Source organism: Stegostoma tigrinum, chromosome 19, assembly GCF_030684315.1.
Source record: "Stegostoma tigrinum isolate sSteTig4 chromosome 19, sSteTig4.hap1, whole genome shotgun sequence".
Lineage (NCBI taxonomy): Eukaryota > Metazoa > Chordata > Chondrichthyes > Orectolobiformes > Stegostomatidae > Stegostoma > Stegostoma tigrinum.
In genome coordinates, this window is record NC_081372.1 from 29,772,343 (window position 1) to 29,778,876 (window position 6,534).

Consider the following 6,534-nt stretch of genomic DNA (forward strand, 5'->3'; position numbering starts at 1 on the left):
CTAGTGCGTTTGGTTGCCGATGTTTTATTACCCTGCTAGGTAACATGGTCAGTATGCCTCCGGTGAAACATTGGTGTTCCGTCCCACTTGTTATTTATTTGCCTCGGTCTCCTGGGCTGGTTGACATCCATAAAATGAGTGGTAATACAGAGTGTGCAGAGGGCATTGGAAGTCTGCAGAGGGATATAGATAAGTGAGTGGGCAAGGTGCTGTCAGAGGGAGTGCAATGTTAGTAAATGTGAGGTTGTCCATTTTAGTAGGAGTAATAGCAAAATGGGCTATTACTTAAATAATGAAAAATTACAGCATGCAGAAGGACCCAGGTGGTGTTGTGAATGAATCACAAAAAGTTGGTTTGCAGGTGCAGCAGGTAATTAAGAAGGCAAATAGAATATTGTCCTTTATTGCTAAAGGGACTGAATTTAAATGCAGGGAGGTTTGCTGCAGCTGTATAGAGAGCTGGTAAGGCCACACGCAGAGTACTGTGTGCAATTTTTGTCTCCTTGCCTGAGAGAGGATGTACTGACACTGGAGAGGGTGTAGAGGAGGTTCAGTAGGTCGATGGTGGAATTGGGAGGGTTGGCCTCTGCGGAGAGATTGAGTAGTTTGGGACTATACTTATTGGAATTTAGAAGAATGGGGTGGGGGATCTCATGGAAACATAAAGTGATGAAGGGAATAGACAGGATAGAAGCAGAAATCTTGTTTCTACTGGCTGAGGAAACTAGAACTAAGGGGAACAGCCTCCAAAATGAGGAGCAGATTTAGACTGAGTTGAGGAGGAACTTCTTCACACAAAGGGTTGTGAATCTGTGGAATTTCCTGCCCAGTGATGTAATTGAGGCTACCTTGTTGAATGTTTTTAAGGCAAATAGATTTTAGAACAGCAAAGGAATTAAGGTTTATGGTGAGTGGATGGGTAAATGGAGCTGAGCCCATTTAAAAAACCAGTCACGATCTTATTAATGATGGAGCAGGCTCAATGGAGCGGATGGCCTACTCCTCATTTCTCACACTGTGTTCTTACCTGTGCCCTTGGTTCAGTGCACTGCTACCTTCACTTTGAGGTGTTAATTATACTGATGATTCTTCTCCAAAATATATACATTTGGGTAGTTATGTTTCAAAAATGTTCTTGCAGATTGCCATGCTCAATTTAGATTTGTAGAAGACATTTTAGATCTCTGCAATGAATAACGAGTTGGGAATGAATTAATTAAAAATTAAAGCTGTGTGCAATGAACAGTACAAGATTTTCAGCATATTAAATATTAGAAGTTTTTTGAAATTTTCTATTTGGACATTCCCTGCAAACATTACTAAAGATGCTTGTGTTAACTTCTGAAAGATGTTATTAGTGACTGAAAGAAAAAAAAGTACAATTTTTATTTTCAATATACATCAAAACCGGTGTATTCATACAGAAGGAAGGACAAACAAAATACAAAGATTAACTTCCTTCACAGGCCCTTGTGTTTCGCAAACCCCACCATCAAAACCAAGTCACATTTAATTTGCCTCAACAGAATATATTTCTGAAGGCACATTTTACAAAACAATGTAGGTTGACATTTCACAGTTACTTGTGTCCTTCTATCCTTATTTACAATCAGGATAAGGCCAACTCAACATTGCCTGTGGGATAAAATTTATTCTGGAGTTTGTTGTCCAATTACGATGTCCATTCTTTATTTACTTTTAACGAAAACAGAAATTGCTGGAAAAGCTCAGTAGGTCTGGCAGCTTCTGTGAAGGGAAATCAGAGTTAATGTTTCAGGTCCAGTGACCCTTATACAGAACTGATGGTAGTTAGGAAAGTGTTCATTTTTACGCAAAAGATAGGGTGTAAAGAGCAAACAATAGGTGTGAATAGAGCCCAAAGAGAGAGAAGAACAGTTGGACAGACAAAGGTGTGGATAACGAACAGGCAAGGAGGGTGAGTAGCTGTTAATGGAAACTGTTAGTGGCTAGTGTGTAATAGCAGACCCTGTGATAACAAGGCTTGACATAGGAGAGACCAAGCCCTTAAATTGTTGAACTTGATATTGAATCCAGAAGGCTGTAGAGTTCCCAAGTGGAAAGCGAGTTTTATTCTTCCAACTTGTGCTCAGCTTTGCTGCAACATACAGTAAGCCTGAGCCAGAGAAGTTGACCAGGGAGCAAGGTGGTACGTTGAAGTGGCAGGCAACTGGAAGCTGAGGGTCTTTTTCTGTGGACAGAACATAGAATGAGTGACCGCTTTGCAGAACATCAATGTTTTGCTGCCCCAGTGTAGAGGAGACCACATTGTGACCAGTGAATGCAGTAGACTAGACTCTGTGAAGTGTGGGTAAAGTGCTGCTTCACCTGGGAAGGTGTGGTTGGGCCCTTAGATATTGAGGAAGAAGGAAGTAAATGGATAGCAGTTACATCTTCTACAGTTGCGGGGGAAGATATGATGAGGTCTTGGGGTGGGGTGGGGTTGATGGGGGCTGGTGGTGTTATGAGTGAAGGAGGAGTGGACCGGGTTGTCCCAGAGGGAATAATCCCCTGTAGAAGGCTGACAAGGGAGGTGAGGAGAATATGTTTCTGCTGGTGTCATCCTGCTGAAGGTGGCAGAAATGGTGGCTAATGATTTTCTAGATGTGGTTGCTCATGGGATTGTAAGAAGGGTAAGGGGAACTCTGTCAACGTTGTGGGAAGGAAAAGAGGGGATGAGGGCCAAAGTGCGCGAGATGAGTCAAACTTCTTTAACTTGACACTACAGTCTGGTCATTTAGGCTGGTTTCTACATAAATGTTGCCAACATCAGTCTGTGTCAGGTTTTCCTGTGATTCTGTACATTCTCAAATGTCAAAGCCAGTGTAAAATAAACAATAACTAAAATTTCCAACACACACTCTCCCTTCATGTGGGAGTAGTACCTAATTAGCTAAGTGAGGTTTTGCTGGATACAATCCTGGATTGACACATGGTCTAAGATATTTATATTTATTGTTTTGCGTCAAACTGGCGTAAACCAATTATGTGCTGATTTCCTCAGATTATTTCAGAAAGCTTTGTTCAACACCTCTCTCATGGTGTAAGTGTGCAGAAACAAGGGACAGAAAATCTGCAATTGCGCAGGAAGAAATTGAGGTCTTGATGTTCAGGCAGACAGTTCCATAGAGCCAAAGTGGATGGAAAAGAATCAAGGAACAACAATGTTGAGTTGGACAAGATAGGGAAGCAAGGCAAATGATGGATTTGAAGATAAGGATCTTAATATTGATTTGAAAGAAATTAATCCAGTAAAGCATTCTTTGAACAAAAGTCACATGAATCTACGTCTTTGCCCACTGAAACTGGGCTGTAACATTCTACACTGACATTGCTTCCTGGTTAGCGGAAGCTGTGCATGTAGTCAGCAATTATTTGAAGTTGGCAAGGATATTTGTTGTGTACTGGCTGACTTTTAAAGTTGAAGCACCTAGAAGGTCGGACAAAATAAAACAGAAAATGCTAGTTAAGTAGTGCCAGTAGCATCAGAAATCCTACAGTTTCGGTGATCTACTACAGCATTTTGATTTTCTTGAAGACTGGACAGTTCTTCAGTACACAGTTAGAAATTCTGTATCAGTTTACAGTGTACAGCAGTTCACTTGAGCAGTTACAGATTTTGTTTTGCTTTGCACATCTATTTCTGTGATAGCTTAGCGGTTACTTACTACTTTCTGCCAAGGAAGAAAAAGATTTTGATCTAGGGCACTTGTCAAGTGGTGATTTAAATTGGCTGATTGTGTAGTGCATATGAGAAATCTGGGATAACAACCTGAAGAATTCAAACATTTATCTGCCATCATAATCAGCAAACCTGTGTTCAATTTGACATGACAGGGTACTGGGGCCATTGTCACATGGAAAGGAGATTGTGATAGAAAACCTTTAGAAATACTTTTAAACTTTGTTTCTTATAACACAAAAATAAATCTGTTTGTTTTGTTTTGTTAAGTAGTGGCAGGTGTACATCGTGCAAAATATGTTTTCTGTAAATCATGTAAATATATTTTTAAAATTCCAAACGGAAACTGGAGACTAATATTAATGAGTATCATAGTACTCCAAGTACCTGACTATAGAAGTCCCTATCATCCTTTAAAAGCACAAATGACATTCCATTCTTGGTATTTCTTTTGTGGTGCAAAAATACAAAAATATCTTCAGCATAAATTGTACAGAACTGGTCATGATCTGTCAGAAATTGTCGGTTGTTCTCAGCAACACCAGAGGTTAGAGAAACTGAGCATACTCTGAGATGTTTCAAACAAATGATTGTCATGCTTGTACCACATGTCACAGCGATACCAATGGGAAACTGAGCTGCATGTTCGTGACTGATTCTTGTTTAATAGTCTATTTAACAATCTTCGCTATTGTCACTGACTTATAGTAAAATGTATACTAGGAAGAGGGGGAGACAAATAGTGTTTTAACGCCTCTGCGGTTTCTCTCCCTGGTTGTTTGTAGCAAAGAGGCAAATTGTAATTGTATTTTAATTGCTAAAGATTTGCAGGGGAAGTCTGAAGACTTCACCACCCTAATCAGTAGAGGTACCCATTTGCTGTTCAGTTCTTTAACTCGTACCTTCCTCAAATTTGTTTGAAATTTTGGACAAGCAATCATGCTACAATAAATATAAAGACTTTCAGAGAACTTGAGTCAAATGACATTTTTCAGCCAGTTACAGAAATACTGCTGTATGCTAAATTTATGACAGTAATTTATAACCAGACTTAATGGCAGGGAGGGTATAGAAAAAAATCTCATGTTGCTTGAATGCAACTGGTCAAATTACTGAGATGATTAGCTTCAGGGAATGAAATCGTGGTAGGAAGCTGCATCTTGGTATCCTTTGGCCATTCCCCTGTTGAGGAAGGGAAAACTGAAAACTGGGAGAGTTGCTGGCTGTTGGTGGTAAAGAGAGCAATTATCAGCAAGTGAAGAGGCACCGAATCAGTGTTGGAAACCTGGGTGAAGACGAGATTGGGCCTTTGAGTGAAACATTAAGACTTAAGCTGGAGTGCTCTCTGATTCTCCAGATCCACAAGGAATGTTGTGAATGGCTTTTGGAACTGGCAAACTCCATCTGCCATTCACTTTTTTATTTTTCTCTCCTTTAAACCAGGGATACCTGCATAGCAGCTGACAAATGTAAATTGGGCTCCTAAGTATATTATTGGAGCCAAGTCAAAGTATGCTGATAAAATATCTTACCTTTCTATGGGTAAGAATATTGACTGTGGAAATAATGGGTATATGATGGGTTAGAAAGTCATTTTCCGTTTCTAAGTCTTCGCACACCTTCCCTAACTGTGCCAATATGTGTCTTTAAGATGGAGTTGTTCTGTTTCTCTAGAAGAGGAGTGTTGTAAACCTTGTGCTGAGGTGTTTGCTCCACAGAAAGCAAAGTAGTTTTGTTTCTTTTATCTTTTGAAGAAGAAACATGAGTGGGTGGAATCAGACCCACACAGACCCAGCTTTGCTTTCAATTGTTGAGGTTGGAGTTTTGGAGTTGAAATTGCTAGGTACAGCTGCCTGTCTGCTGCTACAAAAGCTTGAATTCTCTCTCTCTCTGCTGCTAGATTCATTCAGAAGGTGTTCTTTCTCCTGGACTGGAAGAGATAGCAAGTGAGAGAAATGTGTTCTGCTGAATTTGCCTTTGCCAAGGGTGTGTTTATGGGATGCTGCTATATTGGAACAGTTATGAGTAGTAGTTAAAATGTATATATTTTTAAGTATTTTGATAAAATTAGAGTTATTCCTCTCTCATTTTTGTTTGTACTTTAACTGTGGTATAAGAATGAAACATGTTTTGCTCAAATCTATCATTTTGACCAATTGAATCACATCAGGAACGCAGCAGCTTACACTTGCCTCTACAAAAGACACAAGTTATAATCAAGGAGATAGCCTAGGCATGTTTTGAGTGGGGTTTGTCTGGCCCATAACAACACTTTCTCACCTTTTGTCAGGGTGAGAGGCTAACATTGAAGACCTTGTGTTTCTTCCAGCAAACATTCCTGTAGAACGTGAGAAAGGAAATGAGAAGTAATGAAGGTCAACCAAGTAGTAGAGGCAGCCACTGATCCCATTGGAGAGAGAGCAGAGATTCATACTCTAGCCATTCCTGGAAGAGAAGAGGCAGTGAATTAAACACTAAGACACAAACAAAATACTGCAGATGCTTTAAATATTCATCAGGTAAGGCAGCATCTGTGGAAAGAGAGTACCGGAATTGCTGGTCTGTTACGGACTAGCGGCTCTGTGGGTGAGACTCTCATTGTCATGATTCTGATTCCAAGGGAAAGCCCTGGTGGCTTTATCATTGCCTGATTGCCCTATGGTGTGGTATGGCAGGCAGTGAGAGTCCAGCTGGCAGGCACAACCCCCAACACCTCAATAAAATGTTTCAGGCCTATGACCTTTCATGATGAAAGTGGTCAGAATCCATTTCAGTTCTGATGAAAGTTCACAGACCTAAAACATTAACTCAGTGTTTCTCCACAGATGCTGTGT

General features: G+C 40.3%; 1 long non-coding RNA gene across 1 annotated transcript; it reads right to left on the minus strand.

Annotated features, from left to right (window-relative positions):
- Positions 1–1,362: 1,362 nt before the first annotated feature.
- Positions 1,363–6,145, minus strand: LOC125461319 (uncharacterized). Its single transcript, XR_007249471.2, has 2 exons — positions 5,981–6,145; positions 1,363–2,209 (listed from the first exon to the last, which is right to left on the minus strand). It is a non-coding gene; the product is annotated as an uncharacterized LOC125461319 (long non-coding RNA).
- Positions 6,146–6,534: the final 389 nt, after the last annotated feature.